Source organism: Thalia democratica, chromosome 3, assembly GCF_965202585.1.
Source record: "Thalia democratica chromosome 3, ktThaDemo2.hap1.1, whole genome shotgun sequence".
NCBI classification, from domain to species: Eukaryota; Metazoa; Chordata; class Thaliacea; order Salpida; family Salpidae; genus Thalia; species Thalia democratica.
Genome location: NC_139167.1, coordinates 92,515,707 through 92,541,869, shown reverse-complemented (window position 1 = coordinate 92,541,869; position 26,163 = coordinate 92,515,707).

Sequence of the window (26,163 nt, the reverse complement as noted above, 5' to 3'; positions counted from 1 at the left end):
ATTACGTTATTGTAACTAACCAACTACTAATAAATAAAGTAATACTACCTAAAAATTTACTACTTCACGCAATTCAAGTAAAAACAATTTATTTTTTAGTGATAGAAGGTAATACTTTACTATTGTTGTTTTAAAGATTATAAGAATTAAATGTTCAAACAAATTTTATTTAGTACAATAAATGTTTATAGTTCATAAAACTTTAGTTGAACGTATATATTAGTTTTTAATTTCTTCAAGTAAACCTTTTATGAGTTTTTATGGATGTGTAATTAAAAATTTCTGGATTGAAAAGCTAATTAAGACAGATTAATTTTGAATTATTAATATTTTTTTTAAAAGTATATAAAAGTGCAATATAAATAGTCAAATTTTAATACTAAAAAAATAATATGCAATATAAATTAACATGCGATAAAAATTGAATTACATAACAAACCAATTTTACAATATAAATTAAAATGCGTTAGAAAATAATCCACAGCATAATGTTCTGCTGACGTCACTAATAACCTCACAAACACTTGATTTTTCTTATGAGTATATATTGGTTAAAATTTAATTGCCATGCAATATTGTATACCAAGGCTAGCAGTAGAGAAGAATTTTAAAGCCGTATATCTTACGGTCATTTAAAGATTAAAAATAAATAATCAAAACACCTTAGCTTTTTTTTTTGATTGTTGCAATAACTAAAGTTTTGGTTTATTCTAAAAATTGGCTAACTCAAAACGAAGTGTTAGTTTTTTTAAATTAGTTACTAGCGATTGTTATGAGTCTGATGAAACTACTTTTTTTTCTTATTTTAAATTTAATTGAATTACAACGCAACTTGCACTTTACAGCAGCTATAATTATAACAAAATATTTTTAAGCGATTTTAGCCTATAAAACATACTGCATTATAATAAAAATTATAAATTGCTATATTTATATTAGCCTGTAATGAATTAAGTTTTTAAAAAATGCCTAAATATAAGTAATTTGTTAACTTTAAAGGTAATAAAAACTAGAACATACTTACAGAAAACCACTTTGAAAAATAGTGTTATAGTTTATTGTTTATTGAACGACAAAAAAATAAGACACTCAAAATTTTTGGTCCTAGGACCTAGTGCACAAAGAACCTTTCAGTTAAAATATTTGTATTTCATTTTCAAAATGTTTGTAGTTCATGTAGCAATTATTTTTAAAAAAATAATAAATTGATATTTACAGTTCTTAAATGTCTAAAACAAACGATAAAATTAATTACAAAAATTTTGAAGTTTGCTTATTCACAAATTGCAACTATGACTTGTTTAGTTTGTACTTTTCTTACTTTGATGTTTAGAAAACATTAATGTTTTAACAACTTTAAAATCCAGGTTTTAATAAGTTTATAGTAACAAGAATATAGACAAAAAATAGTCTTAAACTAATTATTTTTGTAGTTGTGTTTAATTTAATTTAAAAGAAATATTACACAAGTTAGTTTGGATTTTTCATTAGTAGTAATTCGAAAGTATCTTTTTGTATTCAATGAGTTTTTGATGCTTATACGACTAATATTCTGATAAAGTAAACCGATATTGGGTTATCTTTACAAAAATTATAACAGGCATTTCATACATGTGTATATATTTTATTAAATTTCAACATTTCGTGATTTAAATTTTATAATTAGTCTATTTTGTTTTTTGAAAATATAAATTCAAACAACTTTATTAAATTGATTTAGACTATAAGTTAAACTTGTCGTTATTATGCGAGAGATAAACTATTTATGAGTTATTACCAATTGAAAAAAAATTAACCACAGTTCAGTTTGAGCTCTGCTTACGTCACAATAGTAACCCGCAAACGGTTGATCACTTGCAGTCTACTTGAATAAATTAAACATTCCAGATATAAAATTTTCCGACGCATTTGACTGTGTAAAAATTTTAATAGCCGCTAACTGCGACTAAAATTTTATAATTTTTAAAACAATAAATAGTAGATCCATGATGTATTCCTAATTTATGTAGGGTACTATGTATGATTAAATAAATACAATTTAGGTAACAAGTTAGGTTGGCCGTTAATTAAAACTTTTATAAAATGTTTACAAAAAAGCATTAATCTTAAGCTTTTAAAATTAACTGATAGCATAGCGAAAAAAAATAAAAAAAAAGTTTTTAAGATTTACTCTTATAATTTTTAAACAATTTTTCAAATAATTTTTTTTAATAAACCATACAAGTTCAAGTACTTTAGTAATATTTAAATATAAATTAGTCAAACAAATATTTTAAAATCAGATAATGTTTTTAATATTTTAAACACCTAAAGAAAATATAATATAAATTCATTGGTAAAAAAATGCTGTTTTATAATAGTTAGGAAAAAGTTTTAGTTTCAGTCTTAATTAAATATCATTAACGATATCATTATGTTTTGTTGTACAAACTATTGTTTTTGATTCTAAATCCTATATAAAATTCAAAATTTCATAACAATTTAACACTATAGAAACCTTTTATTAGTTTCAAACAGAGATTATTTAAAATTTTTTAATAATATATAAGTAAAAATTTCAAACAAACTTTACTTAGAACCAATGCTAACTAATTGTAAAACTGTTAAAAAAATATATATATTTATAATATTATAGTTTTATAATTATATATTAATATTAAGTAATACTATAAAGTAACGTATTAAACTGTAAATTAAATATTAAAAAATTTTATAATTTAAAAATAATTGTTTTTGAAACGTGTTCTCTAATTATATGCGTAGTTTTTTTTTAGCATGTTATTACAATTTATCAGTAACTAAGCTTAAAATAATACTTTTTAAGTTTAGTTTGTACTCAAACTAGTATAAAAAATTTAATAGCTTAAAAAAAAAATAGTAATTCAGAGTTTTATTTTTGAAGTTGAACATCTTAATAATAAAAAATTAAAGCTATTTTTATATGATAACGATGCGGATACAAAAAAAAAGTTTTTAAATTATTACAAAGTGCATTACAGAACAATGGCATTATTTATTAAATTTTATTAGCAGATTTGTAATATAGATTAAAATGCATTTTTAAGCAATTTGCATTAAAAATGTTCTGCTGACGTCAAAAGTTTCCCAACAAACTGTCGATTATTTGAATTATATAAAAATTAAGTAAGTTTTTAATTATCAATTGGTGACTCTATTTATTATACTTTAAAGTCGTTATACATACGGCTAAATAATGCTTATAACTTCTAACAATATAAATATCTACTATTTCTACGTATTCAAACTGCAACAACTTTATTATACTTAGCACACTTTAACAACATCAAGTTAAAGTTTTTTTCTTACTATTAGTTTGAAAATTATGTTTCAAAATTTATAGTAGGTTTTGAATTAATTATTCATTTTATATAAATAATAACGCAGGCGCTACTTTAGCAATTTATTCTTTATGCATAAATTTATTTAATGAATAAAGTGTTCTAACTTTGCTAATACTAATATTTATTTTGAGATAATTTGTAACTTAGATTAGTATAATGCAAGGTCTATTTTAAGTAAAAAGTGTAAACAAACTCAATAATTTTTTATAACATGTTGATTAAAATTGGTAATTAAGATTTGCATTACTTCATGATAAATATTTACTAAGAGTTTAAAAATTTAACTCCCAGATATTTGTTTTTGTAAAACAAGTAAACACAGTATAAAAAATAATAACAACAAACTCACAAACTCTGGCTTCAAACAATTCAATATATTTACAAACATTTTTTTAACAACCGCATGATACGGTTGATTTAATTTTAAGCTGTTTCAAAACAGCTTCTTTAAATCATAATTAAAACAAACAATCATTAAAATAATTATAAATAAATTTTAAAACTGAGATTTCACTAAACTTTAAATTGCTTTAAATATACGAAACAATAAATTAACGATCATACAAAAAGTCCATTTTTAACGTAGAGACATTATAAAGCCGCGAATTTAAGAGTAAAACCAGCTTTGTTAATAATTTTCTAATAGTTTTTTTTTAATATGTATATGCTTTTTCTAGAATCAATTATCTCCGTTTAAAAACTTAAGTAACGAGTTCCTTATCTAACTTTAATACTTATATTTAAAGATACCAAATATTTCTAGTCAACAACGATATTCCTATATTTAGACAAATTTTGCCATTAACTTAACAAATGAATGAGCTTTTAATTGCTTATAACTATTTTTTAAATAAGTAAATAAAAGGCGTCTGTTTTTTTATGGTAAAATAATGCTTTTATGATACTTAGTTATAAAGCTATTATTTTAAGTAAAATATCAATTTCAAACTTCCTTATAATTTTTTATTATGTCTGTTATTTTAAACTACACTTACTTAAGCTTTTATTAGAGTATAACACATAATTTAGACATATTTTATTATAGTTTGTTATTTCATACAATTGTTTAGAAAAAATTCAAACGTTTTCGGCATATCAATAGTTTCGCTTAAAATAAGTTCAGATAAAAACATAATTTAGAATGCTGTTGTTTATCGGTTTTTAAGTTTTACGTCATTCGCTCTTTTAAATAACTTTTATTTAATATTTTAAAATAAATGAACAATTAAGTCAAAATAAATGTTTATATGTATTTATAAGAAGACTTAACTATTTATTACCTTAAAAGTATTACTTACACACTTATAAGTACAACTTTTAAACTTTTTAGCTTAATATAAGAGATTTCTTAAACAAATTAACCTACATAAAGAATATACCTAATTTAATTTTAAGTTTTATTTTTAATTTCTAGTGTTCCATGTTTGTGAGTTAACTAAATGAAATAAAGCATTCTATTTTTGATTTGAATAAAGCTATAAACTAAGAAATAAACTCATAAAAATATCAAAATCTTTAATAATAAATTCACAAACTTATAAACTTGAAGAATCATTTCTAAATCTAATTATCTATTTTAATCTGAACGAATATTTTTATAAATGATATCATAAGTGTTATTTTAAACATGTTAGGTTGTAATGTTTATTAACTTATACTAAAAATATTTTTTAAAAAGTTGAAAAGTGAATAAAACGGTTAAATGAAACAAAATATGATAAATTATACGTACTATCGTGTAAAAACTGTTTATTTGGCTCCTGCAAAAACTTAATGTTAACAAACTAGTAAACTAGTGATATTTATTAAGTTTTATAAGTATAATTAATAACATTTTGTTCAGAAAAATTTGTCACATAAGCTTTAATTTTAGATACATTATAAACATCATTTTCATAGATAAATCGAACAGTTGGAGCAAAGAAGAGTTCTAGCCACAGCCTGATTCAATAAATATGATATTCCAGCAGACGTTTGTATTGTTTTCTTGTATTATAGAAAGTATTTTTTAGTTATGTTACCTATATAAATATTATTGATTAAAAATTCTACGTAAATCTTAATATCTTACTTTGTTTTATGGATTCTTAAAGTTATTGTTAATTTAAATCATGAGTTTGAAGATTTTTAAAAAATGTTCAAACTTTAGAATCAATTATTTTCATTGTCTTAATAGCTAAATAAAAACTGTTAATATTATTTTAGAAAACTTTCCTTTGTCTTTAATTTAAAAAAATCCATCGGATTGGGGCTTGAGTTTTAGTGTGGGGCCTCAAAGAAAAAAATAAGTATTTTTTGTTAATTTTTACTTAGCTCAAGTTAAAAATAAATAGAAAGTTAGATTGTTTTTTTTTTTTTAATATTAATGTTTATTAGTCAATTAAGTCTGTACAACACTTTTTTTCCGACTGCTAATGTTCTGTACTATTTAGCCTTATTCTAGATTTCCTAATTCCGAAATAAGGCCAAATAAAAAAAACATGAACAGTTGCCAAAAAAATTGTGTAACATATTCCCAAATAAACATTAAAAAAAAAAATCAATTTAGTTTTTTTTTTCAATTCGAGCTAAGTAAAAATCGATAACAAAACTCATTTTTCGTACTATGTGGCCTTTAACCGGAATTATAAATTCTAGAATGAGGCTAAATAGTACAAATAATTAGCAATTCGAAAAAAAAGTGTTGTACAAAATTAATTGACTAATAGATATGAATATTAATTAAAATAATCTAATTATCCTAATTTTTTAATTAAATTTGAGCTAAGTAAAAATTGATAAAAAAAAACTCATTTTTTTCTAAGGGGCCCTACACTAAAAGTCAAGCCAAAATCCAATGGATTTTTTGTTAAATTAAAGACAAAAGACCTTTCTTTAAAAAAAAAATCAAATTAAAACAAAGTCTATTAAAAATAAATCTACATTATTTTGCAAGCTTCACTTACATATTTGCAATTTAAATTAAAATGCGTTATCAAGCAATTCCCATTAAAAATGTTCTGCTGTCGTCAGAATTTTTCCAACAATATTCGATTGATAAAATCTATAAGTATAAAACTAATTTTCAATTTATATTTATTGACTCAATTTCTTCTGTTTTTAAAGTCGTTAAAAATACGACTAATTAACGCTGACATTTTCCAATAATATTTATAGCTACTATTTTACCTCTTAGAAAAGTTTATTTTTTATTAGTTCTCAAAAGCTAAACTAAAAAATTGACTTTTAAATTTTGGCATCAGAAAAACTTTTACTCTTTTTAAAACGCTTTGAATTTTTCCCTTAAAATTAAATTAATATATTGTCAGGTTTTACTAATTTTATTTTGTCACTCTGATCACAAAATTAAAAAAAAATCAGTTAATTAAAAAAAAATATTACCCTCAATTTTCCCTTTAACTGCTTTTAAAAGATAAAGCAAAACTAAATTATAAATTTTCGCACTTTATAAAAATAAGGCACACCAGTTAATGAAGTAAAAATAATTATTCAACTAAAAATAAATTACAACTTATATTTATTTTACGAAATTTAAAAACACTCATAACTATCTGTAACCCTCAGCTTATAAGCTATAAAATATTTGCTTTCATCAAAACCCATAATTTAAAATTATCTTAAATAGAAAAAAAATTCCGGTAAAAATGACTTCTACTCTAAACTTAATTTTTTGTTCAAACATTTTATAATGAATATCAATCAAACAACTACAGATAAAATGTCTAACCATTTTCTAAGGTTATAAAAATGGCAAATTATATTTTAGAATTTTCATTTAATTATTTTTTTCTTATTAAAAGTTTTGAAGCTTTTATCTTTTTTGATATCTTTTAATAGTAAAAATATTTTTTTATATTTCATTTATATAGTTTATTTTAAAAAATGAAGTGTTGCTTTAAAAACTAAAACATAGATAATTTTTGTTGAACATGTTTGTTAAATTTAAACATAATTTAAAAACTGATACTGATTATTTTAAGATTAACACACATTTATTAAACCATCTTTAAAGTACACAATTTTTTTTAACTAGTTTGTTACAAAAAATAAGGTTAGTTGAATCACTATGCAAAATAATTTCATGATTAACTTTAGTTATGTTTAGTTTTGCAGATAAAAGCTTCAATATAAAATCAAGAAGGGTTTTAGGACAACATTTTGTATTTATATAAACAGAGAGCAAACTATTTTAGTTTAAACTTTCAACTGAGAAATTTTTAAGTAAAACATATTTAATATAAACTTATTACTATTTTTACTAATACTTAGAAAATGTTAATTGTAAAATTTACTTCATACTTTCAGGTTTCTTAACATTTTATATATAAAATTATTTTTAAAACTAGCTAAAACTTATTTTTTGGTGCAACATATAGAAGTACAAAAAATTAGTAAAAGTTTTGTCAAGATAATAAAAATAAGTATAAAAAGTTTTTTAAAAACTAAATTAGATGTTTAAATGTGTCATCATCACAAAATATGGTTTTTTATAAGAAATAGCTAGATGACCTCCTGGTTTTATATTAAGTTTAGAAATTAATAACTTTTGTTTAAAACTAAACTTAATTTTGACTGATGTGTGACATAATTAACTGATAATAACTTAAATTTACAGTACAAAATAAAACTTATTATTAAAAAAAAAAATTTAAACTAATTTGTTTTTTAACTCATTATTTTGTTGAAAAAAAAAATCTTTAGTTTACTTTTGTTTATAAAAGTTAATAGTTATGAGTGTTTAATTTTTGATAAGCACATTTGTTCATAAAAGTTACAATATCTATTTCGAATAGTTTTTTCGAACAATCGTATATAACATAACTTTGAAGAAGAATATAGTAAAAAGACTTTGATATTCTAATGTACTACAGTTTTCTAAGAATTGCCCAACTCCCTTTATAAAACACTATTATAAAACTATTATTTTAGTCATTTTAAAACAACTTTCAAATTTTATTTTATGTTGATCAGAAAATATTCTGATTGTATGTGTTTTTATACAAAAAAATTGTAATAGAACGTTCGTATGTTTGTCTAGACATGACTTAAGATTTCATTACTACAAACTTACATATTATTTACAAATTTCAAAAACCAAAACAAAAACAATTGTTTTAATATGTTAATTTATATCATACTAATTCTAAAAATAGCAAAAAAAGTTATAACTTATACACTTTATATTACGGTATTTTTCGTTATTTTTATGAGAATTCAATTTATTTAAACATTGATGCTTTATTTCTAAAAGACTCATACTAAGTTTCTATACTATTTCAAAAATAAACTAATGATCTTTGTTTTGCAGAGTATTAAGAAACCGAAAAAAAAAAAAAATTGAGTTTGAATTAGCTGTAATTTTACAGCTTTAAAATACTATTTATGAATTTTTGTATGTTAGCTATTTTTCAAATACTAGTAATAGTAATCAATATATAATGCAAGAATTTGTTAGCTTAATAACTGTACGACAATAATTTTTTTTTATTTTTTGATTAAAATTAGTAAAATGTCGAAAACATTAAAAGTTTAGTCAACGTTAATATTTTTTCCAAACCTATTTAGTCCTTTTATTGTTTCGCTTACCGCTTAAGTGTTGCAAATGTTTTAATATATCGCTACAATCTACATGGTTTCTTAATTTAGTTAAACAGCTAAAACGTAATTATTATAAAGCTAAGAAATAGTATAATTTAACTTATATAACCTACCTTTTTAGACCAGAATAAAACAGTTTTTGATAATTTAAAAATGTAAATTTGTTAAAAGATAGTTTTAAAAAGCTGTTTTAATTTTTTAAACTAAAGCAATAAGCAAGAGAGTTCAGTAAGAAGTTCTATTCGTAAAAAAAACCATATATGTTCTAAAAGTAGTATAACTGTCTTAATCATCATTTAATAACGAGCTGTTTGTATTAATATTAAGTTCTAACTAGCTAGAGTTTGTGAGTCTATAAATTCTGCTTTCACTATATTTTCATAGCAAAACACAGATAGAAATGTAGTACAAGCTAAAAATTAAAAACTTAAATTTAGTTTTGCTGTTTTTACTACAAGTTATAAATAGAACTGGTTATCTTTTTTCTGACAGTAATAAGAATATGTTAAATACATTGAGAGTTACGGTTTAAAAATAGCTTATTAAATTAATTAAATGCAACTCCATATGATAAAAATGTTGTACTAAATTTAATATCAAAAAGTAAAGTATTGTGTTCATTAAGAGAAACATTTTTAATAGTTAATTTAACTTATTTAAAATTTAAAAGTACAAAATACTGTAAACTATAAATCTTAAAAACTTAGTATATCTGACTATTTTTTTTGCGAATGTCAAACTTAAAAATTATGTAGTTTATTATTATCAATTTGAATAACGATTATCATTTTACACTATAAAACAAATTAGCTGTTTAAAAACGACTTTAAATAAAAAATATGATCAACCGAAAATCAAATAAAATTCACATAAGTATTGAAACTGGTAACAAAAGAGAGTTAATGTTTTTCGCTTCAGCAATAAATAAGATAAATATACTTATAAAATTTTTTTAAACTTAATTACTTTTTTTTAATTAGAATACAAACTTGGTTACAAAGTATAAAACTCAAGTCATTTAATTATTAAAACTACTTTGTAAGGGATTTTGATCAGTTTAAACTGTATTTATAGTTGAAAATAAATAAAATTATGTGTGTAGATTATGTTTGTCGTTGGTTAATGAATTGAAATAATGCACTTAACAGTTTTTGTTAGATATATCTAAACATTTCAATTCATTAAGAGTTTGTAACACTTTTCATTGACATTATTTTAAAATAAGATTGGTTACAATGTTTACATACTAAAATATTTACATACTTTAAAAAAAAATATTTATCCAAATTGTTATACATATTAGTTTTTTCTAGTGCTAACTGGGAATTTGTTGAAAAAATTAACAATTTTAACTTAATAAATAATATTTTTCTTTTTAAACTTAGTTTCACGTGAATCATAAGTAAAAATCCATAATCAATATCTATGATGATCAAAATTAGTTCATAATGCATACTAGTTTTTAATTCAAATTGTTGTATTATTATAATTACTCAACAGCTGAGTTGTTTTGATTAGGCAAATAAATTTTGTATTTTAAAATATAATAAAAAACTTTTTTAATATATTGTTAAATAAATTTACTCTTTGAACAATATTTTACTAATTCTAATTTTCATAAATAAAAAAATTACTAGCTTTTTTATTAGTTACAAATAAAACATAATAAATATAAGTTTATTGACGTAGAACTGCAAAACTTATAAACTTTCGCTAGTGATAACTGAAAACACGTATTAGGGCATGTCTAAACTTTTTTCAAAAGGGGTTCACAATTATTTTTTTTTGTTTTTTATTTGCCGCTTAAGTACGCACTTCTTAGGACTGCACTTCCAATTAAGTACGAAATATTTAGCCGAAAAACTCTGTGTTTAAAATGCTTTTTTTCTGTTTAGAAACAAAAGAAAAACATATTAGTAGTAATGGAAAAATATCTCTTTTTTTTTAATTTTTTAACTGTATTAATTTTAGATAAATTAAAACTAAATTAACCAGGAAAAAGTTATTAACTTACAAATTGTATATAACTCCATTAATGTTAATGAAAACAAAAATATAACATACATAAGTAACTTACTCTATAAAAAATTAACTTTTTATCAGGAAACAATATAATAACATAATAAAAACTACAATAAATTTTTCTAAAGAGAATTTCAATTTTAAATTAAATGTCAGTATAAATTAAGTACTTACAAATTTTTTTTTTAACTTTTAAACTCTTATACATTTATATATCTATTTATAATAAAACAAAAGTTTCTAGTAATTAAATTTATAAAATTTAAATTTCACTAAAAAAATGTTTAGACTTATACAATAAATTAAAGTATTTTTAAAAAAAGTTACTCTAGTTTTCATTATTTTATAATATTGTTTCCTGATATAAAAGTTATTTTTTTATAGATTAAGTTAGTTATGTCTGTAGTATTTTTGTTTTAAATAAAAGATTTGAATTTTAATACACAATTTGAAGTTCGTAACATTAAAAAAAAAAGATAAAGAGAATTTTAATCTTTGTTATAATTGTAAACGTTTAAAAGTAATAATACCTTATTATTTTTTAACTGTACTTAACATTATACTTAATAAAACGTTTGATAGTTCTTTTGATAAGTCCATATAAGCTGTAGTTTAAGCAATATAAAACATCAAATAAAAAGAGTTTCTTGATAAGTACTTCTAACACAAATCTTATAATCAAGGTAAACGTAAATAACTGTCAGTAATTTATTCAGAATATTGTTTTGAAATATTAAATTTATCAAAAAGTATACTGTTAGCTAAAAGAAACTTTACCTATGTGTCGTTTTATTAAAGAATTCTTTTTGTTTTTAATTATTTTTTTTTTAATGATAAAAATTAGAACTAAATTTCGATTAAAATAATATTTAAAAAATCTAGAATTAACTTGTGATTTGAGGAATTATAAACCAATTTTGACACCTGAATTCCGCAATATTATAAAGCCTTAAATCAAAACATAATTACGGTACAAGAAAAACTAAAAGTTTTTTTTAGGTTATAAAATAACTAGTATAAAAAAGATAATGTTATTATCGACAGACTACTAAAAACAATTTCTTTAATTAAGTGAAATAAAAAACATAAATATTTATTTTTATAGTTAAAAAAACTAAAAATGCAAAAATTTTTTTTAGAATTTTTAATAGTTATCGAATTGTAATGTAGTGCACTTTTTTAATAAATATATCTTTCTTTGTTGAGTTTATTCACAAACTAATTAAAAGAATGATAAAATCTGTACAAGAAATCATAATGAAAGCTAGGTAAATACTTATACATCTCCCCCCAGATTTTATCACCAAGGAGATGAAACGACACGTCTAGCTAACAAAACAAATTATTCACAAAATTACAAACTTAAATACAGTTTTCTGTGCTAACATCAACGAAACAACACTCAAAACGAACGTAAATCACTAAAATGTTACAATAAACATAGTTACAATTTGTACAAAAACATTAATTTTAACAACAGTTTAAACAGGCTTGTATGTACCGCTTTCGGCATCATAAATCTTCCTCCGGGTTCTTACACAACCGGAACGACGCAGTTCATTTTCTGGAAACACTCCATCGTCATTAAAATTTCTTTTAAATACCCTAGATTTATCATTAGGGTCCAAACAAGACAATATACCATTTTTCTGATTTGTAGAGGATTGGCTTTCATCAGTGCAATTTGAGTCCTTAGGTGAAAGGAAGGTAGCTGGTTTCGCTTTACAAATTTTGTCAAAGTTATCTCCAGCTTTGAAACGTATTCCTTTATGGGAGCGCACACAATCAAAACTTTCCTTGGAATATTTTCTCTCATAGTTGCCAGAAAAAACCAACTTCTGCGTTGGTATGTTTGCTTTTCTAAGATAAGGGATACCATTTTGAGATTTGCAAACAGGAGGATTAAATTTTCTTAAAAACTTTCGATTTCGTACAGTTAAGCGACCTGATCCATCAATCTTGACATCATACTGATGATAGTCTTTTAGCTCTACTATTACACCAATTTTCCCCCACTTGTTAGGGAAGTTACCTGCTTGATTCTGTATCATGACATGATCACCGCATTTCAATGGTGGCAACAATCTTGTGTGCTCACTTAAATTCTCGATAGACTTAACATAACGAGACCTAAGAGCTTCTTCCTTTTTACTCCATGCGTTACGCCAAATGTTTAAGATCTGCGGGTTATTGTAAGCCATAATACTCTTCCTGAGGTAAGGCAAGAAGTCCTTTAAATTTCGTCCAAGAAGGATCTGTGCAGGTGATAGTTTGCATCCTGGATCAGGCGTGTTTCTCTGCGTAAGTAAAGCTTGTACCATTTTGTCATTATTTAGTTCACCATTTGAACCAACATTCTCCATTAAAAATCGCTTAGAAGCCTTTACTGCTAATTCCGCCCTACCGTTTGACACTGGATGATATGCAGATGACATACGATGGTGTATACCCCATCGTTTTAGAAAATCTTTGGTAATTTTTGCAGAAAACTCGGGACCTCCATCAGAAGATATTTCAACTGGAACACCAAAAGTCACAAAAATACGACGCAAAGCTTTACACAGCCCTTTTGAACCAGAATCATTTGTACCCAATTTTATTCTTTGTTGTTCTGTCCATCCTGAAAGTCTGTCGGCAGCTACAAAATAATACCAACCTTTGAACTGAAAATAATCACAAACAATTGACTCAAAAGGAACCTTTGGAATCAATGGTTCAATTGGACGTAGGCGAGGATTGCTTGGTGCAATTAAGTTGCAACTATTGCAATTTTCCCGACAACCTTGAATGTCATTTGTTATTCCCGGCCAATAAACAATCGATTTTGCTCGCTCGTTCATTGCAGTGACTCCTTGATGAGCAGAATGCAACACTCTTAAAACCTCTTTTCTTAAAGATGGAGGAATAACAATTCTATACACATCATCCTGAAGTATACTGCTAGGTGATAGAAGCTTATTATGATCAAGTTCTCGTTTACGATCACCACACATAAAGACCCCATCCATCATAAACAAAGAATAGCGAACTATCCAAAACTCATGCAATTCTAATGGTAGGTGTTCTTTGGTCTGTGGAAAAACAGCTTGAACATAATGAATAAGCTTCATCATTTGTTTATCTTTTAAAGTTTCTTCTTTAACTCGGTCAAAAGTCACAGCTTGAAAATTGTCACCTACTTGATTACTTGCAATGATACACTCACTGTCTGGCAAACGTGTTCCAGCTAAAATTTCAGAAGCACTTATCTCAACTTCATATTTTGTTTTATGTATAGTTTCCACTGGATGACGTGACATCGCATCTGGAGCAAGTGTAGTTTACCAGGTTTATGTAGAATCTTGAATCGCCATAAAAGACTTCTCTGCTTTAACCGGAAAAGGCGGGGGTTTGCAATTTCATCAAGTGTTCTGTCTCCAAATAATTTAACGAGTGGTTTGTGATCAGTCAAAACCAACAAATTATCACATCCTTGTGTGAAATACCGTGATTGCTCAAGTGCCCATACAATTGCAAGGCGTTCTCCCTCTACCGCAGCATAACGTGATTCAGAAGGTCTAAGAAAGGAGAGCCTGCTAAAACAATACGCCATTCGGTTTGACAACATCCTGGCACAGCAGACTTACAAGAGCAATGTTTCTGCGACAAAAAGTAACCAATACCAGTTGTAGACCAGTCTGGCTGTATACAAGTGGGCTTTCCCAAATCAAAAATTTGTATTCCCTTTGTTATGGCTGCAACTATAGCTTCTCTTGATTTGTAGAATGTATCATCTAGCTCATCATTGCAGTAAAATTTAGTTTTTGGACTTAATAATGGCTTAAACACAATCATCAAAGAAGTCAATTGGTTGTAGTGTGAAACTTGGTGCACTAAACCAAACCATGATCGCACATCTGTTATTGACTTTGGTATAGGAAAATCTCTTATAGCATTTATGAACTTCTCTTGTGGCTTAATTTCAAAATTTGTAATAGTAAAGCCAGCAAAATCTTTTTTTTTTGTGCAAATTGAAACTTTTCAGGATTGAGTACAACTCCATTTTTTCCCATTAAATCTAAATAGTCAATCATACGAAACCAATAATCAGCAGACTCCTCATCTCATAAAACAGTGTCATCAACGCATTTTGTCTTTCTAGGTATGTCTATTATGATTTCATCGGTTTACTATCATTTCTAACTCGCTATCATTTCTAACCCGATCACTTCTAACCCGATCACTTCTAACCCGATCATTTCTAACCCGATCATTTCTAACCCGATCATATCTAACCCGATCATATCTAACCTGATCACTTCTAACCCAATCATTTCTAACCCAATCATTTCTAACCCGATCACTTCTAACCCGATCACTTCTAACCCGATCACTTCTAACCCGATCATTTCTAACCCGATCACTTCTAACCCGATCATTTCTAACCCCATCACTTCTAACCCGATCACTTCTAACCCGATCATTTCTAACCCGATCACTTCTAACCCGATCATTTCTAACAAGATCATTTCTAACCCGATCGTTTCTAACCCGATTTACCCCAATCATTTCTAACCCGATCATTTCTAACCCGATCATTTCTAACCTGATCATATCTAACCCGATCTTTTCTAACCCGATCTAACCCGACAAATACTAATCCGATCTGTATTAATATATTTGTTTATTATTCTTTGGAAATAACGACTTGTTTTAAAAACAAATTAATCTCAACTTAGTTGTTTTTTTAATTAAATATAGTTAGTTTTGTTTAAAATAAAATTTAATGTTCAGATAGCTTTTGCTAAAATTTAGTTTTTGATATTCATTGCTATTGGAATTTTGTTATCCTACGCTAGACCCAGGCATCAAAATCTGGGCCACTTAAACTGAATGACACTTAACAAAGAGACGCAAATTTATATACTCTAAAATCATAAACTATAGTTTTATCTAATAATTGTAGATAATCAGCAAAATAATTTAACACTTAAGTATAATACTAATCGACTAATTTATGATTTTGAAGGAGAAGGTTTTTAACAAGTTTGGTTTTGACTCCATAATAAGTAAGTTTAACATCAATTCTTTCATAGATCAGTGAGTTCCAATAAAACCAAAAACAGTTGCACAATCTTTCAATTTAATTTTAATTTTCGATTTCTTTTCAACAAAAAAAAAAAAAAATCTTTTAAAACTTCAGCAACACATATTGAGACGATTTAGTAAATTATTTCAATGATTTTAGTGCAGCAATCAGCAAAATAGTCTGAATTAAGCACTCCTTTATTAAAAGAAGGTTCATAGTTACTTTTATAAAATTCTTTTAGAACATACTAGAATGTCAGAATTCAAAAAAACTACAAAAGGTTAATGAATAAAACTTATTCTTCTTCAAAAATCAACCGAATATACACATCTTGACTTTTAGAGTTAGGTTCTTTACATTTGTGCAACCGTTTGGTAATTTATTGTTTTTTTATAAATAATTTTTGTCGCTTTGCCAAACCATAATCGATACAATTAAAATAAACATTATTGGAACAAAGGTACAGAAAATTGTAAAAAAAATAGAAATTTTAGTGCATTAACTAATTACTCAATTTAAATTCCAAAGCACATTAGGAATACAGATTAAAATAAATATCTATCGAAAATATTGAAAAACCTTATATTATTTACAGAGGAAAGGCGCTGCTAATAAAATCAAACTATAGAGTTACCCAAGTTCTACATATTATATCAATGGTTTATAATGGTTTATTTTCGTTAGGTTTATAAATCAATGGTTTATTTACGTGGTGATTAATTATTTAAATAAAGTTAAAAGTGGACTATTAATTAACTGTAGTTGATTAGTTTTAAAAAGAATTAAGAAAATTATAAGTCTTCTATATTCTAAAGATTAAGTATTAATTTTTGATATACGTTATTGTATGAAATATAATGAGTTTTGCAGCCTTTAAAGACTACTCCGTACTTTTTCTTTTAAAAGATTCTATATGGTTAATATACATTTTTTAAGTATGGAGACAAGATTGGCAAGTTGCATTCAAATTTAAGGCGAATCTATATAAAATACAACTTTTTAAGAATATTAATATCAGTATATATGAAACTAGAAGTAATACAGTTAATAAAATTTAGTAATCGTAATAAGTATGGTGGTTTCAATTAAAGTTATCATTATTAAAATCTAAGTTCTTAAAAAGAAAGTGTATACTGTTTAAAAAGTCTAAAGTAGAGGTAGACGTTTTTGAATATTTAGAACCCGTCATTTACTAGAACTTAAATTCAATTTTCTTTCTTTTAGCCAATAGTAAATTATATTTAAAGATTAAATAAGATATATTATATAATAAAACTTAACTATAAAAGTTAAGTGTCGAAAACTTATCATTTTGTTTTTTTTTCATTCAAAATATGATGTATATAAAGAAAAACTAATTTACATTTATCATAAATATTTAAAAGTTTTCAAAATTTAAAATTGCAAAAACAGTTTCACACATTTGATAATAATACTTCTTCAAAAATTTTCTTGATATCTCTTAAAAGTTATTGTTTTACAGGTTTCCAAAAACACAAGAACTTAAGATTATTCAGCGATAATTAGATATGAAATATGAGTATAAGTTAATTGATTAATTTATATATTTTTAAAATTTATAATAAAATAATAAAATTTGTTTATATTGTGAAACTCTAACATAGGTTTCTAGAAAATTAGAGGTGCAAAAATCGCATTTAAAAATTTAGAGATGCAAAAAAACACCGAGAATAAAGTCAATAGACTTCAAGCTGGCTTTACTGTATTGAAAAAAAGTAAATATGTTGCTTTTAATAATCGTCTAAGAAAATAGTTGATTAAAGGAAACAAAAAACTTGATTTAGTTTTTATAAACTTCTGCTCCCAGTTATACTTAATTTAACTATAATTAATTTATTACTCTATTTAAAAATATTTTTCAGTAGTTATTTCGTTTACACTTACGTTATTTCAACTGTTCATCATAAAGTAAATTTTAAAGAAATTAAAACCTTCACTTAAATTTATATAGATTTAAGTGAAAGTTTTAAAGAAGATTACCTGGGCGAGATTTGATTAACCCCTGACTTGTTATACAAATAGACATATCTGTTTAATTGTATGTTTATTAATGATGTGAAATCAAGACGGTCAATCGACGTAACATACTTTTGCAGTTTGTTATACGACATAACTGTTTTTATATCTAGGTTATACCTAAAAACCAGGATTTTTCACTTAATATAATAAAAGTATTTAGTTTCTACTAGTGTTTGTTTGAATTCCATTATCTAAATTGGCCTATGCAAGTTGTATAACAATTTGTAAAAGTTATTAAAATGAAACTCAAAAATAACCTACTATAAAGCGCTAATACATTAGTCAGAAATAATACAACATTTACAACAGACTTACATTGTAGTTTTTAGATCGTAATTTCTTATCGGTTTTTGTATCTGAATATTACAATCTTAAAGGGTTGCTTTTTTAAATTTGCTTATTATAAAATTATTATAGCCACGAGAATTATTATAAAATCCATCTTAAATATAGTTATAACTGCTCACTTTAAAGTCCTACAAAGAATAGTTCAAAGTATTGTAAAGTAAACGATTTAGTGAATTGTATATTTTTAACGAAAAGCGTCTGTTAAAGTAGATTGAAAGAACAAAAACATATGACATAATGAAAAAATTGAAATTATGTGTAGGATGAAATATAAAAAATTAGGTAATAAAAATAATTAAACTCATGTTTAGTTAATACTGAAGTTAAGGATTATACTAACAATATTTTTTACGTAACACATTAAAATAATGATGTTTTAAAGAAACTAAAAAAAAAACTTTAATAATTTTATAAAGGCTAGTTAGTTTTTAAATAAATCTAGATTAAAGTAAAGAAATAAAACAAACAAGTATAATGGGTTAGAATTGATGAGGTTAGAAGTGATCGGGTTAGAAGTGATCGGGTTAGAAATGATCGGGTTAGAAATGATTGGGGTAAATCGGGTTAGAAATAATCGGGTTAGAAATGATCTTGTTTGAAATGATCGGGTTAGAAGTGAACAGGTTAGATATGATCGGGTTAGATATGATCGGGTTAGAAGTGATCGGGTAAGAAACGATCGGGTTAGAAGTGATCGGGTTAGAAACGATCGGGTTAGAATTGATCGGGTTAGAAATGATCGGGTTAGAAATGATCGGGTTAGAAGTGATCGGGTTAGAAATGATCGGGTTAGAAGTGATCGGGTTAGAAATGATCGGGTTAGAAATGATCGGGTTAGAAATGATCGGGTTAGAAATGATCGGGTTAGAAGTGATTGGGTTAGAAGTGATCGGGTTAGAAATGATCGGGTTAGAAATGATCGGGTTAGAAGTGAACGGGTTAGAAATGATAGCGGGTTAGAAATGATCGGCTCCCGATTTCATCATACCTGCGCGTATCAGCATCTCCAGTTGCCAAATAACCTTGTGGTGCTACTTTGTAGTAGTACCTCCCCCATGGAGTGAGAAATGTTGTGAGATGATGATCTTCTTGATGAAGTGGTACTGAATGAAACCCATTCCATGCATCGGTCACACTTTTCCAATTGTGTTTACAGGAATTTCATATACTTGAATGAATGGAGGCTTTATATGATATGTTTCTCGTACACAATACTTATTTAAAGGTGAAAGGTCAACAACTCTTCTACAGCTACCATCAGCTTTAGCAACCACAACCATACGATGTACCCAAGTAGACGGAACACCAACTGGAGTCTTACCAAGCACACCTAATCGAGTATCCCTATCCAAAGTATCTTTTACTTCATTTTCCCAATGTTTTGGAATTGGGGAAGCAGTTGATATTGCTTTTGGAATGGCATCTGGGTCAATATGAACTTTCAAAGGTGGACCTGTCATTTCTGGAAGCAATTGGTAAGTACATTTATTAAATGTAGATGATGCGTACCTATCTAAAAGCCATTCTCTCATTTTTTGATTGTTTGCAGGAATGCAAGCAAATGGCAACTCCTTTGGCCTATCAGGGGGAGGAGTTCTAGGTAAACAATCACAAGTTTGCAGTTCTTCATGGACAGAGCAGGATTCAATGGTCGCACCAATACGAGGAAAATCATGATTTATTATGCCAAGTGTTATGCAGGCATTTCTTGAATGAAAAAATCTGTCAGTATATTGGCTGATATATACCATTTCTTTTGCCACATGAACTTTACCTTGTACATCTTTAGCCATTAATTCCATGAATATAGCACCAGTTATTTTGATCTGTTCTCTGTTGGCTGCTAACATTTTCTTTTTAACTGGTATAAGACTTGACTTCTTAAAACCATGTTTGAGGTAACTATTAAGGTCCCATAAGCATGACTATGCACCCGTATCTGTAACAACGTTAATTTTGCAATAATTTTGTCTAGGGCATTTTATATTCATCTGAGTGTATGCTTGTTCATCAATAGAAGCTTTAAATTGAATTGTTGGATGTTTCAGTGACACTGATGCTTTCCATCCATTCAAACAATCAAAGACGTAATGATCAAGTTTTACTACACTATCATTAACATCAACTGCCTCATCAAAATTTTGTGTACATGATCCACCAACTGGAAGTGCATTCGTCTCATCTGCACATTTGTTGTCACCATGATAATCTTTTTTCCTGGTTTTAATCCAGCATTGCTTACATGTAGAACACTCAATATACTTGTTATTTTTCCTGCTCCAAATAAATTTTGTAGATGTTTTACTACATATATTACAAGTTATTTTACCACTTGGTCGTTTTGTAATTTTCCAAAATTTTTTGTTTTAACAATTTTTGTTTTTTGGAAATGTACGAGGAAACTGAGGCAGTAACAGCAGGTTGTGTCATTGCATCACGTGCCATCTCTTTTGCTTCAATAAAACCAATTGTCTCATTGACATCTTTCTCGTCTAAACTACCCCATCCTAACACCTCTTTGCGTATATCCTCATCAGCTAAACCGGTTACCATGACATCTTTAAGGAAAATGTCTGTGAAATCTATCATTTGGTTACAGACATCCTTTGGGCATTTACATGTGTACGAGCATGTACTAGCTTTTCCCTTTAAACGGGCAGCAAATGATCTTTTTTTCAGTCAAATCCTGTCTTGTACTAAGAAAGTCTGATCGTCGTACAACAACTGAAATAGGAATAACTGCAAGCTGCTTGATCATCCTTAAAAGCTCTTGCTCACTTAAATTTACTACTTTATTATGTCCTTTCAAAATAGCATCGCCTAGATCTTCCTCACAGCACTGGTACAGTTGACGATGCTTTTCTACTTCTGTCATTTCCATACTATCTTTAAAAATAGTCCACTTTTGCAAAAATATGTTCCAACCCTTTTCATTGCAGTCTCTCCCTATTCGAGGACAGTCCATTTTTGGAGGCTTTGGATTTGAAGAATTCGCATTAATGTGAACGTTGTTGTGAATGATAAGTAAAGAAGCAGCTACAGAAGCATCAACGTCTGGTGTTTCATATGTGCAACACTCAAGAGGGCATTTAATCACAGGCATTGTAGATTCAATTCAGCAAGATTTTATCATAAATAAATATATCTTTCTTTGTTGAGTTTATTCACAAATTAATTAAAAGAATGATAAAATTTGTACAAGAAAACATAATGAAATCTAGGTAAATACTTATACACTTTTCATATGCTCTTTTGTTGTTATATTGTTAACTGTTTAAATATTGAATGTTGAGTTTTACAAAATAAGTTTAACCAACGAAGTGTGTACTTGCACAAAAACAAACGTATAGACTTGTGTGATTATTAGATAAAGAGTTTGTGTTGAGATATTGTTAAAAGTTTTTATTAGACCTTTTTTAGAACTACATGTTCTTTGTTTTTTTGTTTATTGTGTAAGTATTATTATATTTTATTTAACAATGACTAATTTAATTAAAATTGCTTAGTTACTCTATAGTTCTAAATTTTAAAAGTTTTAAAGTATGTAGTATAGAAAATAAGTAAAGAAGTTATCTAATTATTAGTATACCAAAACCCATGTGCCACATATCGTCCTTTGATATTGAGTACAACCATTTTAAAACAAACAGTTAAATAATAAAGAGATAGATAAAAATAAGCTATATACCATCCATGAAAACAACTTTATTTATAAAGATAATTTAAATTATAAGAAGTGCATTTGAAAAAGTTCTATCATAAATGATTTTGCAACACAAATAAAACAATTAAAACTGTAAAGAAATATCCAAAACCAAGAAATTGCTGTGTAAAATAGAATTCTTTATAATTTCAACTTCAACTAAAACATAGTAGAAGTCATTTATGTATCATAAATTAGAAATTGCGTTGTAAAATAGTTCTAAATAAATTAGTTTAAAAAAAATTAAAAAAAAAAAAGAAAAATTTTCAAAAAGATCCGCATGACAAAACTTCTGATGACATTATAAACAATTCAATAATATTTACTTGTTTAAAATAACTTTAAAATGCTATTTCTAAAGATCTTAGAATAACTGATATTGAGATAAGTGAAAAGTTATATTTTATGTGAATTTTTAAAAACATTGAAAAAGTTGACCTTAAAAAATTATCTTTTAAACATTTTGTTTTATATCAGAAACATTTGGTAAAAACTTTACACAAACTCAGGATTTTATGAAATTTTGGAAAATTTTAGTATGACTCAGTAAAAATCAGGATAACTTAGAATGTTTTAAGTATTTTTAAGCTCAGGCTGACTAAGGATAGATTTGTTTATTTTTTAACTCAGGGTAGATTTAGTGGTTTTAAAAGGTTTGTTAAAAAGCCTAGTTTCTATTAGTTTAAAAACATTAAAAAAAATATTTAAAAGAATTCAAAATGCTATGATGACACATGAAATTTTTAAACTAACATAAGACAGTTATTTTGACTCAAAGAGTGGCAAGGCAATCCTGATATGTTCAAAGTTAATTGTTTTTTTGTAAAATATGTTTTATAATACTAAAGAAAAAGTAAACAGTTGTTTTCATTAATTTTTAGATTATTATTTAAAAAAATATGCAAAGTAATATTGTATGGAATGTTGCAAGTCTAATAATATGTCAGATAGTAAAATTATCTGAAGTTCAAAAGCTTGAATTGAAAAATAGCAGATTAACACAAGATATTACTATTACTCAAGACTACAGTTCAAGTGGTATGAAATTTTATTTTTTATTTCTTTTATATTTCAGGTTTTCTTCATTTGTTAAGATTTATTTTTACAGTTTTATATTGTAATATAAGTAAAATTGAAGAAGTTAAAAAAAAACTAGCTCTTTAGATTTCTTTTACAAAAAATTTAAAATTTTCAATTTTAACACTAAGAATTTAAGATTTTTATATAAAAGATAAATTAAGTACACTAAAAGCTGCACAGAACTAAAAGTATGAGTTATTTTGAGTTTAATACTATACTTTTTTATTGATATAAAATAGATATTGAACATTATTTAGAGATTGCACAGAGAAAAATGTTTTGAGGTAATTGGAATACTTGGTTGACTATTTATTTGTTGTTTAAGACCATAGGGGAGTAAGCAATATTTTTAGAAGTTGATCTTATTTTAAAGATTTTTTTAAGCTTTAAGATGTTTTTAATGTTTTAAAGAATTAAAATTATTTTTTGAGTTATGACCAGTCAAAGTTGGGCCGCATAATAGGTTACCTATGGGAAGGGAAAGCTAAAACAGCGAAAAAAGGATAGTTTGTTTAAAATCTATCTCCTCCTACTTTTTTCAAGCAATCTTCTTCAAACCTTAACAGTTTAATCTTTATACAATAACAAAAAAATATTACTTGTGAATTTAAAAATTTGTATTAAATTTTTTTTTTTTTGAAAAAAAAAAAAGACTTTTTTTTTTAATTTTCTTTTTAATTTTTATTCATTTTAATTATCTTTTGGATTTTTCTTAAGGATTTTTTTAGAAAAAAATTGTGCACCCCCTGACTAAAACTGACTAAAATACCACGCTACGCCACTGATTTGAACTGAAAAAAGTTTACAAAAATGTTGATTTTTCTTGATAAGTTTTTGTCTTAGAATATAACAAACGTATATAACTTAGTAAGCAATAAAGGGTTTATGTTATTTAGTTGTGTTTACTGACAAAATTAGTACAGGTGTTTGAAAATAAAAATTTAGTTCGATAGTTTGATAATCTTCTCAGTTATAAAAACTAACTTGAAAATATTTATATTATAGTTTACCAAACATAAAATTAAAAAACCATCTGTCAAAATTTAAATAGACATGTTTAGGTTAACATTATAAAAACTTACAATGTTTTAGCTTAAATTAAATTTAATGACGCTGTTTTGAAACAGCTTAAAATTTGTCTTGAACATATCGGGTATCAACATAAAGTTGTCTGTTTCTATATAAAGTTATTACAAGTTAGAGTTTGTAAATCTACGTCACTAAGTATCTATTTAAGAGTTTCCTAAAAAGGCGAAATTGAAATTGAAAGTAATTTCATATGCCATGAGAAGCTAAAGGGGCCGAAGGGGGGCATGAGCTTTATAGAGGCCATGAGGTTATTATTTGAAACTTACATTAAATATTCTGGAGTTGATGATGAAGAGCAAAAAAAAAGTTTTAGGTTTTTTAATGGTAACTTTTTAAGTAATCTCGTTGGAGAGCCTTTGTTTTTTAATTTTATTTAAGGGGCCTTTAAAAAAACGTTTGGTAAACCCTCTTTATAACTTTTTCTTTTTCAATAAATTTTCTAATGTAGACCTTAAACTAAAAAATATTCTATGACAATCACTTAGTGAAGAGTTAATTTTTTTTTGCTGTTATATTTCTAAACTTCATCAGCTACATAAGTATTAGCTTCGTTTATAAGCTATTATAATATTATTTAAACTTGTAAAATAATATATTACTTTTTAATAATTCTGTTAATTATGTTTATAATTTATTATTATTAATTTTTTGCTTTTTTTACATAGAAAAATTAAATTAGATAAAATAAAACTTTAATGTAGACATAGAATCGGTAGTTCTATCAAAAACTTAAGTTAGATTTTAAAACTTTGTATAACGACTTAGCAATGTAATGTAAACAGTATATTTTAATGTTTTAAAAGTGTATTAAAACAAAATAATGAAAATAACCTACAAGAGCAAAATTTTTTAAAGTATATGTTATTGATATTTATATGTTTTTATTTTGTTTATAGCTTTACAAAATTTTCGCGTTATAAAATAGCTAAGAAAATGAGTACTAATTTATAATAATGTTATATGTTCAGGCACAAGTTTATTACATAGCAAATCCTAGTTTCTTAAGTTTAAAAACCATGTAAATATGGTTGTTACTAGTTATAAAAAATGTTTTACCGCTTGTCTTTATAATTTTTTAATAGCTATTCCTCACAAAACTTAACTTAGTTTATTATGATTATTTTCGATGTTTGTTTTCTAAATAATTGAAAATTATAAACAGTCTATCTGTTTAGTAAGAACTATAATGCTAATTTTTGAATACTAGTATTATAATTATCATTGTTTTTTGATTAGTTTAAATAATGTAAATTGTAATAACACTTTAAATTTGTGTAATATGTTTATAGTAGAAATCACAAATAACACGTGTAAAAACAACTTTGACTAGAGCTGCTTCTAAATTAGTGGTTAGATAGTACTCGAATCATACAGTAATGGAAATTAATTATAGATTAACAAAGTATTAGTATTCAGAAGGTTATTAAAACTCTTTTGGAAACTATAAAAAAGAGTAAAATGAATACTACAAATACGTTTTGAATTTAAATTATAATGGCATTAAACTACTAAAAAATCTTTCACTATTTTGCTTAAATAAAAATAATTGTTTAAATAATACTTTAGTAAGGTTATTAAGTTGTAATCTCACAAAAAATAGTCAACGTTTTGATTTTAATTAAAGTTTTACATAGCTTCATTTTAAACAGCTTTTAAACAGACTTCATATTAAAATCATGTACTTTATAACTGCTTCTATATCTAATCAATCATTGCAGGAGAAAATTAGTTTTTGTTCGAGTGTTACATCGTTGGATACTCTAACCTATATTAACTTGTTTATAATTTAATTTTTAAGTTTAATTTATTATTTTTTCTTGAATCCGGAAAGTATTCAAATAGTAAATCACACT